At 40.2% G+C, this 12,732-nt stretch overlaps 1 long non-coding RNA gene across 1 annotated transcript; it reads left to right on the forward strand.

Annotated features, from left to right (window-relative positions):
* The first annotated feature begins 369 nt into the window (after nucleotides 1-369).
* LOC125463531 (uncharacterized) lies at nucleotides 370-6,139 on the forward strand. Its single transcript, XR_007249852.1, has 3 exons — nucleotides 370-464; nucleotides 716-961; nucleotides 6,050-6,139. It is a non-coding gene; the product is annotated as an uncharacterized LOC125463531 (long non-coding RNA).
* Nucleotides 6,140-12,732: the final 6,593 nt, after the last annotated feature.

The raw sequence follows: 12,732 nt of genomic DNA on the forward strand, positions 1-12,732 counted from the left end.
TAAGTACACACTGCTAATAGTTCAATTCAACAATTCCATCTGCTTCCACATAGATAACGATGGGTGGTACTTTCACAGTCTCTAAATGACATGGGCAAAAGCAGGACGGTAGGGAAAATATGACAAGAATGGAAAAATTAGATTTTTGCTGTCACGGAAAAAGGGTTCAATCTTCTACACCAGGTTTCACCAGCTCAGTGAGAATCTTGCTAGTGACTGGTGAAGAGCATTTTGGTGTATTCACATCTTGCTAATATCTTACCATGCTTCTTTTACTTGCAGGCTGGTCGTTTCCCAGGTGGTAGAGAGAAACTAGATGGTGTCAATTGCAGGCATGACAGTCAGAGCTGCTATCTGGTAGCTGCAGATCAATGTCCTCTTCTTCAGGTCTCCACCTTAGCCAACGTTCGCCAGCATTTCAGCACGCACTTCACGGCCATCAGCTGCACCAAGCATTCAAGGAGGTTGGCAACAACAAAGTTCCAGGCTCACCATGTCATCATGGCACATTTATAATGCATTTCTCCATTTTAATATGGCACTTTGGAATTCATTGACACCTTACATTGTAATGCTGGTCTCAGGTCACCTTGCTTAGAGGGACAGGCCTTCAGAGTAGGCTTTGTCCCTGAGCTCATTGGTTACAAACTTAGCACCCATTTGTTTTGTGTTTACTTGCATTCTCACAGCAACTCTGTCTTGCCTTTTCTTTTAGCAGATCACTTCATTTCCAGCAGTCTTCATCAGGTATCCTCGTTGCCAATATCTTTGATAACCCTCAAGCTCCTGCTTCATTCCAAGGGCCAGACGTCATACAAATGTTAGGAGACAAAGGCTTCCTGCTCCAACCAAAGTATGATGGATCCATTACACAACCATCTGACAGGCCCAGCACAGATAGTGCAATGCAGTCCATTTGTTCACCGAGAACATTGAGGGCCAGGTGATAGCCTTCGTCAAGGTGAGGTTCTCATGCTTAGACAAGACGAGGGTTCCTGCAGCAATCAGCCTACAGCATAGCATCATTGTATGCTGTAGAAACTGTAGTGAGCAAAAAGGAGCCTCACTCCTTCAGATAGGGTTCTAAGATTGTGTGGCACTAAGGAGAGGAAATCTCAATATCTTCTTACTCGTAGCTGCAGTTTAAATGACAAGTATAAACATGATAACATATTTACATATGTGAGATTCCACTTACAATGAGTTTTCATTGTTTTCTTTATCCTTTCCTTCCCATTATGTCTGGGGGTTGGATGTAGCCTGCCCCATAGTAGAGCATGTTGATCTTGGACGTTTAAGCACACAACCCAGAAGTGTCATGGTTAGAGGACTAGAAATGTTGAGAATGTCCTGTCCTGCAGGCTCACCATCCTTGGCTTGAATTTCCACAGAGAAAAGACGGAAGGGCAGGGCAATTCTGGAGTCCCCAAAGATGACACATCTTAGGTCCTGCCTGGTTTCCAGCAGTTCTCTGGGGTGCCCTCCTTTCCAGCACACTGAACTTCAGTTGCCAATTTGCTTCTTTCACCATCTAGCTTGGAAATTTTTGCACACTGGAACTGTGAAAAGCAATTTCTAGCATGCATTATTTGAATTTGTGTACAGCTGGGTGATAAACATGGTGCTGGTAGTTTGAATGCCATATGTTGTCAGTGCTGGTGAGCACTTTTACTGCTGCAAAGCAGAAGATGTCATGAGCGCCGCACGAAGGAGGTGTGGTATGTACTTAGTCAGGTGACCATCATGAAACTGTGTAAGAAATCTCACTCAGACTCAGGGAGTAAAACCCTGTGTGAAATTCCCTGAGGTTGGCACTAGAGTAAACTTTGAGAAATTTAAACCTTATGAATAGAATGATGCCTGTAGAGTTTTATTGGGAGCCTTGAATTTCAAACATTACAGACGCATTGGTACCGGTCCCCCAGACTAGGGGAGGTGATGGTCTCATGGTATTATCACTGGACTGTTAATCCTGAGACCAGACAAAATTCTAGGGAGCCGGTTTTAATATCACCATGGTAGATGGTGGAATTTGAATTCAATAAATATCTGGAATTACCTGGACCATGAATCCATTGTCAATTGTCAGAAAAACCCATCAATAATGCCCTTTAAGGAAGGAAGCTGCCATCCTTCCCTGGCCTGACCTATATGTGACTCTAAATCCACAGCAATGTGGTTGACTCTTAACTACTGTCTGTGCAATTAAGGACAGGCAATAAATGCTGCCTAGCCAGCAACGCCCTCATCCTATTAATGAATAAAGATTAAAAAAAACTCTCCAAGGAGTGGGAGAGAACTCCATTGTAGGCATATGACATTGATTTGGAGCCATCCACATCATATTCGAGACTCAAGTCTCATTTCTCAGAAGGCATTTTCAAATCAGCTTGTTCAGAGATGCTATTACACACCTCTGGAGCAGGTGTGACTTGAACAGAGACACCATTAGGACATAGGGTTGATGGATCAGAAGCAGGCTTATGTACATCATTTCTAATCAGAAATTTTCTGCTTAGAGATGTTATTACACACGTCTGAAGGCTCAGTGCTTTTATTTTAGCACAGATCATTGTCCCAGCATTGCTTTTCCAAGATAACAAGTTTCAGATAGCATTCAGCCAATCAAGGCCATTGTCCCTGACACCTTTTGAGTAATTCACAACATATTATTACCTATTTTCACCTGTATAGCGGAAGGATATGCATCTATCAAAATAATCATACAGCTTCCTTTTGACAATGTATTGAAGAATTGTTTCAGGTGCTGACTAGATGTAGGAAAGTCTTGTAATGCAGCCTGGTTAAGGTTTTATGGGTCTTAATAATAATCTAAGCATCTACAGGAAAGACCATAAGACATTGGAGTGGAAGTCAGGCCATTCAGCCCATCAAGTGCACTCCACCATTTAAATCATGGCTGATGGGCATTTCAACTCCACTTCCCTGCACTCTCCCCGTAGCCCTTGATTCCTTGTGAGATCAAGAATTTGTAGATCTCTGCCTTGAAGGCATCCAACATCCCAGCCCCCACTGCACTCTGTGGTAATGAATTCCACAAGCCCACCACTCTCTGGCTGAAGAAATGTCTCCTCATTTCAGTTTTAAATTTACCCCCTCTAACTCTAAGGCTGTGCCCACAGGTCCTAGTCTCCCTGCCTAACGGAAACAACTTCCCAGCGTCCACCCTTTCTAAGCCATACATTAGCTTGTAAGTTTCTATTAGATCTCCCCTCAACCATCTGAACTCTAATGAATACAATCTCAGGATCCTTAGCCGTTCATTGTACGTTAAATCTACCATTCCAGGGATCAACCGTGTGAACGATTTCAACAGCTCTTCTTGCCTGCAGTTGGAGTAAGGATACGAAGTGGTAGGTGAGGTGCAGGGGCTAGTGGCAAGAATACCAAACAGTACTTGCAAGAAATATGATATGCTGAGCAGTGAGAGAAGTAATGACACAATTTGCTAATAACACTTATTGATGAGCTGCATTTAAAATGCTTGAGCTTCTGAATTGCTGGGGAGATTACAATGGTCATATTGATTAACACATACAAAAAGACTCTTTGATAAAACTAATTATAATGCAATCTTTGGACACAGGCAATGGCACTGTATGTACATTTCAGCCAATAGTCTTGCCTCTTTGCCTTCAAATTCCTGCCTCAGCATATCTGCCATCAAGTAAACCAGCGAATGCTCACCGTAGTTTCAAAAGTGCAACAAAGAGCCTGAATAGATTCCTCATAATACCCGAGAACATATCCTGGACTGCAAACGTAATGGGGCTGGGCTGGCCATAACTTAAGCCACTGTTACAAGTAACACTCAATCATTTTTATTGCAGGGACAATATATGAAGCCTGCAGTTTTGCCAGTGGTGGATTTAGAAATTATGGGAATCTAAGCATTATAGGCATAACAGTTATTTTTTCAGCAGTCCTGGGACATACTTGCTCCCCTGATAATTGCATTGTTTTTTGGCAATCGATTTTGTTCATTTTGAACCTACTGTTACTTGGCACTTAAAAGTTTTTAAAAATTGCTTATCCAAGAAGGGTCACATATTTAAAATATGAAAATAAAAACAGTTGCAAAAACTGTCCAGGGTCCAGTGTCACCTCTTGAATCTAATCCCAAATGTTCAGAGTGAGGGTGGCTCTGCTTCAGTTCCTTTTGGATTTGTACACAGTCCTTGGCAGATTGCAGTGTCACAAAACCATTGTATAAAGAATAAGAATATGCAATGATTGGACCCACCTGCAGCACAAGGCTTATCACAAGCCCCCAGTTTTTTTTCCCATTCTTTCAGGGTATGTGAATATCAGTGGCAAGGCCAATATTTCCTTCCCATCCCTAATTCCTTGGAACTTTAGGAATCGACATTGTTATGGTACTGCAGTCACACATAGGTCAGGCAAGCTAAGTATCTAAATCAGTGTGCTCACCATTACTGGGATTAGCTTTTGAATTCCCGATCTTTTCATTCTTAACTAAGTTCCAAACTGCACTGGGATTTGAACCCATGTTACCGAAGCATTGTGGATTACTACTCCTGTGATATTACTGCCTCACCGCCATCTCTCCTTTTGCCAGTTAAGAATTGGTCAATCTTTCAATTATGAACTATTTCTTTAAGTAAGCATGCTTATCTTAATCAAATGATACCAAGCTTAGAAATAAGCATAGGGTCAGAACAGTGCAAGTCGGGTGGGTGTTATTCTTGCATCAATTTAGTTTTGGTTGGCCTACCCGGATTGAAAAATCCAAGCTAATTTCTTCTCTAATGGGTTACATAAAATGCAGATAAAACTGACTGGACAGCTGGCTTTGCAATATGGAATGACGCCAAACATGCACCTTAAATTCCTCCACCAGCTGAGGTTACCATGGAAGATACCGCCTTCTTAACCTCTCCCATCACCTGAGGCCTGGTGACTCTCAGATTAAACCACCACCAATTATCTCTGCCTCATGATTAAGTGGGAAAATGCTAACTTTACCATTTTACATAAAATGCAGAAACACAACAGGATAAATGCGCCAACTGATCAGTCCTGGCATGAATGATCCACTTAGGCTTCCTCCTATCCTTTCTTTTTTGATTCTATTAGGATAATCCTCTTTTCCCTTCTCTCTAAAATAATTTTGAACCTCCCTTTTAGTGCAAAATATTTCTAATTTGATTTATTGATTACTTTCTTATCTTGATGACCTCTTGCCCACAAGTGGAAATACCTCCAAGTCCAATCAATCATGATTTGTTATAATTTTAAAGACCTCCATTTGCTTTCTCTTTTCAAGAGCAAACAGACTCAAAATGAAAAGTACATTTCTGCAGTTTGGGTATTGTCCTAAAATGGTCCATTTCTGCCTCTATTCTCTTTTGATGAGAATAATTCACAGCATTCCAAATGTGGTCTAACCAAGGTTTATTACAAGTTAATTATATCTTCTCAATTTTCTCTCTCCAGAAGTAAATGCGAGTTATTGGTTGGCTTTTATAACTTTATTAACCAGTGCCACAATTTTAATTGATGTGCATGCTTACTCCCTCCAGATTACTTTGTTCCTCTACTTCATTTAGATTATTGTTGTCTAAGCAATGTGAAGCTTTACACCTATGTTGAACTAATTTGTTATTACATGCCCATTCTGCAAATGTATTGCTATCTTCTTTAATTTGTTGCAATGTCTTCTCAACATTGGCCATTCCTCCCAATTTGTTGCCATCAGAAACTTGGAAATTATGTATTTGATTCCAAAATTTAAATAGTTAATATCAATTGTGGGCAGTAATTCCAGCTTTAGTCCTGGCAGGGTCCCAGCTCCTACCTTCCGTCTGTCACTCTGAATAACAATGCTTTACTCCTGCCGTCTGCTTTCTGCTTTGCAGCCAGCTATAACTTTCCATTCTACTTGTCCCTTGACTCTGCAGTGCTCTGACTTTATTCATTAGTGTATCATGAGAAATTTGTAAATTTTCCCTGTGCTCCTCTGTGTTCTTGATGCAGAAGTGTTTTATGGATTCCTTTTGTATTTCAGGTACAAAGAATAGGAATAAGGCTGGAAGAAAATATGACGTAAATCACAGCTATATAAGTTTGACACCATTTGTGATGGCTACTGTTTCGTGCCTTTTCTGCATTTTAACAAATTGCATTTTATGGAGTGTTGTTCTCTGTCGCTGGAGTAGTATAAATAGTTGCTGTAATAAAAACTGGTCAGTTACCTCCCCGGTTACAGAATGTTCCAGTTAATTATAGCTCTGAGTTCTGTTGTGTATGTGTCCTATTAAGTAACCCATTAATGTAATTGTTCATGATACATGGTTTTTCCTGTGCTCCATTAAAATTATTTACTTGGGTTCGTACCACATTGTGAACTGGAAAACAGAGGTTTATTTTTGTGTTGGAACTACTTTCTAATACTCATACACAACAGTCAGACCTATCCCAGTTCCAGACTTTTCAAATATGCAGAAAACTGAGGGAGTGGGCAATATGCAATTATTTCTTTCGACATAAGCAAATAGCTTCATATTCTCTGTTCTGGGTCTTAGCCACCACATGCACTAACTTGGCATGGAAGCAGGTTGTTAAAATTTTTAACTCGGAGCATCACCACAGGAAACAAGACTACGCAGTGAGCAATAGGGAGTAAGTCGGTAGAGGAGGGCCAAGCAACCTCATGGCATTACCAAAGCTGAGACAACAAATGCTGGAATACAGTGCCTCCCACCTCCCCATAGCTAAATGGAAGACAGTTTGAAGGTGGGCGGGGAACATTGGGTGAAGGGAAGCATCGCAAACATGGCCACTCTGTATTAGTTGCAACCTTCATGACCTTCTGAAGCTCTGCCTACATGTATGACCTAACTGGATGATGGTTCTCTGCCTTCTTCTGCTATTTTGCTTCTCAGCGTTGTCCTTATCCTCATCTCTTTTTCAACAAGCAACAGTGCCCACTCCCTTCCAAAAGAAGACATCTTGGAGAAGGAGAATCCTTCTGAGAAGGCCTAAACGCAGACTGCATCATTCCCAACCACTGGCACAGGATCGAGCAGCCCCAATAGCCTACAGAGTAATAGCTTCACTAGTCCAAACAGAAATGCACACTTCAGGTTTGCAGCAAAGAGATCTAAGCTGTAGACTTCATGTAAGAAGGCTACATTTGGTTTTGGAATGCATGAGAAACAGCTTCACCATTGTGGTTGGAAAGTGGAGGAGTCCAGCCAGAGTGTTGTCATTTCCTGGGATATCAACAGGATGCAATTTCAAAAACTGACAACTAAATTACCCTGCAGGTCACATTTGTTCATTGTCATTACAGTTCCATTGCAGAAAGTCACCAGCTTAGACAGTGACTGAATGAATATCGGAAGCTACAGTTGCTAGTCAAGGTAGCCGTGAAGGTCTAACAAACACAATTATTGCTGAGGAGCTTTTATAGATAAGAAGATTGTGACAGTCACTAAAAGTCAGGCTCTACTATTCCCTCACCCACGGCACATTATGTTGCCCTTCCCTTCTTGCAGTTGTGGTCTCAGCTTCTTCCATTCTTCCTTCTTTGATGTGACTCAAATCCACTTTCTGCTATTAGTTTGTACAAAATGCAGCAAGCTGCAGTAATGATGCAACTGATATTGTTCTGTCCATAGCACATCTGCAGAATGATCAAAGCAACTGAATCCTCACTTCCAAATGCTATTCAATGTTCCTGGCAGTCACCAGGCTCTTCTTTGTTTTGTTCAAACACAGCAAATTGTAAAAGAATGCTGTCAACAAAGTGTCTTCCCCTCTAGTAGCCATCAGCAGGCATTTTGAAATAAGTGTAAAACAAGGAGCATGGACGAATGTCACAAAATACAATTGTCTCATGGAAACTGCTATGAAAACTAACACAGCCTTGCTTTATTCAGTGGTATTTTTAAATTACACAGTATTTTAAAGCTGAAGAAGTGGTGTCCAATCTGTGCTTAATGGTAGGGAACAAGGGGAGAAAAAGATCACATAGCAATCCACAGAATGGTCATGGAAATGTACTGTTCATAATGGTCCTAATGATTGAAGTGCCAGTGAACGTGTGACTCTTTAGAAATAATTTGTAGAGATGCCAGTTAGTCAGCACAGGTATGTGTCACTCAGTGGATTTGCTGCAAGGTAAAACCTCTGCATCAGTTAAATTTGCACTGTGATCCAACAGATTAATCAGATTTTATTTGTAAGTTGTACAATGTTGTACAGTGATTGTATCTGCAACCCAAGCCAGCTCCACAGTAAAAGTAGGCAGCAGCAAATTCAGGTAGAATTCGAAGGTAAATCAATCTTTCCTACATTCAACAACTAGTAGCTGACAAAGTCTCAGAGGACCATAGGGCTGCTCGCTCATTAGAGAAAAATGACTGGTGGTAAATTGAACCTGAGGTGAGTTTGAGAAGATGGGATGGTCACGATGATTCCAGTGAATTGAACCTGTGCTGTCAGTATCACTCTGTATCACAAACCAGGCACCTGAGGTAACCAACTTCCCCATAACCACTGAAAGGCCCTCTTCCCACCAGAAAGGTTGGGGAACATTGATATCAATAGTGTAGTGATATGGATTGATAATAAATGCAACATTGCCCACAGCCTAGCAGAATTTTTGAAAGGAAAGGCTAAGTGGAATGCAGTATGTTTTTAACCTTCTTTATTGTGATTTCTTTATTAACCTATCCAGTGTCCTCAAGCATTAAAACCTTATTAAGGAGCATGATTTGGAAGTCACAGGGAGGATTTCAGTTTCAATTTTCTGCTAGCGATTACATTAACACCATATATTGTAACTAAATTACACTGATTGGATAAAACATCTCACAAAAGTAAAAAAAGAGAATCAAACACCAGCCTACACTAAAAATCTGAAATAAATAGTGCAATTAGCTCGTATAGTTAGTTAGTTTTTCTGTGATTGCTCTGTCAAATGATGTAGGAAATTTATTTTTTAAAAGGAAACCAGTATTTTCAATAGCTGTAATAAACTTGATCATTTATTTTCAACATTATACACAAGGAACCATTTTAACATTCAGCCTCAACCTAGAACAGATCCCATGTGATGCAGACTACAACACACAAAAAAAGATTTGTTTATTATTCTTCATAAATGTCCAGTCAAAGCTGTAAATTAAGAGCAAAATACATGCCTCACTAGTTTTTATTCTTAAATGGTCATTGACGGCTAAGCTGAAACAGTGATTTACATCTTAATAATGGCTTGTGAAAATGATTTATTTCTTACGCTTTATCAATCTACACTGTGTTTTCCACACAGACACCAACACAAACAAACTAAAAAGGAATAAATGGCAGCCATTGTTTTACTGTGAGGTAATTGAGAATTCAAGAAAAACTATGCAAAAATAAGTTCTTGGCACCTCAGAGTTGCTCTAACATTTTAATTTTATTTAATGAAAGTGAGATGCACTGGGTACATTATAAAATGAACGCATCCATACAATTTCACAATAACTCATGAACAAATTATGATCTGAAAATAATTGATGACTCACAAAAAGAAATGTTCTGGCAATGCAAAATGATTCAACAGCATCAAGTTAGTATTTCTGGTACAGGTCTGAAATCCAGGATATAATTTTGATTTTCTCTCTATAGTTTACATTTTCCCAATTTGCAATAAGTTCTTTTCACTCCTCATGAAAAAGTAAGTTTTAATCAAGCACTTTATTCAAAACTAGCTCCCACATTTTAGAATTGACATCAAGAACCAGGTCAGGGATCAAAGACTCGCTTTAGATTAAAATCTTTAGTTATGAGGACAGACTAGAGAAACTGGAATCCTTTCATAACAGAAACTTTTGAGAAGGTCTGATGGAGATATTCAAAAGTGAAATTACAATGACTACAAAAGGTTAATATCCATTGGTCAGTCAGCTGGTAACCAAAGGTGACATGAACTATGAACCCTGTTATTGACCTCTCTGATAATTCCTATCTGTTTTACCAAAGTTTTTCAGACGTCCCTTCAGTCTCCTACATTACAAACAAAATGATCCAAACCATCTAATCTTTCCTCATAGTTGACATTATATTCCTGTGCCTATATTAAAGAAGGAATAATTATCTCCTCGAAGCTACGTGCTCCATGCCAGCAACAAAATTTGCAGTGTCCAGTTGCAAAGACTATGATCCTGTCTTAATTGTTTTTTTCCTGCCTTATTAATTCAGCAACTGCACCTTTTCAGATCTGTTGCTGTGAAAATAACTTTCTAGCCTTGCCAATTTCTGGAATTGTAGTGCATACTCTGAAATAACCAGTTGGACATCAGTACAAACAGATATTTTTCAGAGTGAGTCCTTTTGAAAGAAAATCTGATCAGACTTAATAACTTTTTCCAAAAAAATGAATGCATGTCACCACTTCCCACCGCGTCCCCACTGCTGCTGCCAAATTTGTTTTAAACTGAGGAACGTTGTTTCAGCACATCACAAACATCGCAACATTAGGAACTCAGGCCCAGAAGACATTGTACCTGGTGAGACTTTCCATTTCTTAACTTACAAATGGAAAATTGAGAGGGGCAATACTATGATAGGAATTGTGCCAGAAGCAATAGCTCAGAACATCCACTTCAATATTCAGATAACTGGGAAGTATATGTTGCCACTTGACAACTGGAATATCAGTGTGTATATACTTCACATGCGTAAATGAAATTTGCTGCACTTTCCAAAATGTGAGAAACCGATCTCCAAATAAAATGATCCCATAATATGTCAGATTAAATATTGCAACACAATATCTGTTATGAGGTGTTTCTCAAGACCATTTGAAGAACTATCAATGGCTGTCCTAGTAAAATGGATCAGTTACTTCCTTCAGTTACAGAATGTTCTCACTAATTATAGCCTTAGGTTCTGACAGCCCAGGTAAACTATTAATGACTCAGGCCATGACTGCTCCTATGGCAGCCATGTAGTTGTACTTTTGCCTACATACCAAAAAGATCTCATTGCAGAAAATATTCACCTTTATGGAGTTCAGACACTGAAGGGAAGGCATAACGAGGATTATATTCTAACAGATATTCACAACAGGTTTGAACAAAAGTCAATTATTTGTGTATACCATGCATTGTAAACTGGTTTCAGAATTCCTGAATTAAAAACCTGCTCAAAATAATACACTCACTCATTTACGTTATTGATAATTATGATAGCACACAGGATTGTTTATCTGCCCTCACAGCTAATTTAAACAAGGCAACTTCCTGAAGAGTTAAGGGTGTCGTTCAACAAGTGCTAATAAGGGTAAGAACAGGAGAATATGACAGATGAATGTATGCCTAAAGAAATGGCGCAGGGCCCAGGGATTCAGATTCTTTTCTGAGGCAGAGGTGACCTGTTCAAGAGGGATGAGTTGCACCTGAGCTGGACGGGAACAAATATCCTGGCGGGCAGATTTGCTCATGCTGCAAGGGAGGGTTTCAACTAGATTGGCAGAGGAAATGAGATCTTCAACAGCAGGGAGGCAAGTGCGAAGGTGGAAGGAGATGTAGTAATCAGAAATAGCAATTTCAAGAGACAGGTAGGCCAGAACAGGACATGGAGCAAGGAATGCCTGTTGGATTAAACTGCATCTATTTCAATGTAAGAGGGCTGACAGGTAAGGCCAATGAACTCAGGGCATGGATAGGTACGTGGGGCTGGGATTTAATAGCCATTACAGAAACATGGTTAAAGGAAGGACAGGACTGGCAATTTAATGTGCCAGGGTGCAGGTGTTTTAGGAGGGGCAGACATGGAGGAAATAAGGGACAGCGATTTGCATTTTTGATTAAGGGCAGTATTGCAGCAGTAGTCAACTGACGGGATAATCCAGTGAGGCTTTTTGGGAGGAGCTAAGAAATAAGAAGGGGATGGTGACGTTATTGCAGTTGTACGATAGGCCCCAAAATAGTCAGCAGGTATTAGAGGAACAAATATGCAGGGATGTTGTGGAGACTTGCAGGAGCAATGGGATTGTCATAGTGGGGGATTTTAATTTGCCTAACATAGCCTGAGATCCATAGCATTAAGGGCTTAGCTAAGGTGGAATTTTTTAAATGTGTTCAGGAAAGTTTCCTCAAGCAGTATATAGAGGGTCCTACTCAGGAAGGGGAAAAACTCAACCTGCTGTTGGGAAATAGGGCAGGACAGGTGACTGAAGCAACAGTGGGGTGCACTTTGGAACCAGTCGCTATAGTTCTATTAATTTTAGTAATAGTTATGGAGAAGGAGAAAGCTGGTCCACAGGTTCAAGTTCTAAACTGGGGCAAAGTGAATTTTGATGGAATGAGACAGGAACTTGCAGGGGTTGATAGGAGCAGTCTGTGTGCAGACAAAGGGACCTCAGCAAGCGGGAGGCCTTTAAAAGTGTGATATCTAAAGTTCAAGGTCTGTATGTTCCTGTGAGGGTGAAGGGCATGGTTGGCAGCAGCAGGAACCCTGGATGACAAGAGATATTGAGGCTTTGACTACAGAAAAGGAGGAGGCATGGCTCAGGAACTTGCAGCTGGGATCAAGGAAATCCTTCGATGTATATAGGGGATAGAGGAGTTTACTGAAGAAGGAATTCCGAAGGGTGAAAAGCGGGTATGAGATAGCTTTGGCTGAGAAGATTAGGGAGGATCCAAATGGATTCTTTAAGTATATTAATGGAAAAAGAATAACTAGAGAGAGAATAGG

Source organism: Stegostoma tigrinum, chromosome 22, assembly GCF_030684315.1.
Source record: "Stegostoma tigrinum isolate sSteTig4 chromosome 22, sSteTig4.hap1, whole genome shotgun sequence".
Lineage (NCBI taxonomy): Eukaryota > Metazoa > Chordata > Chondrichthyes > Orectolobiformes > Stegostomatidae > Stegostoma > Stegostoma tigrinum.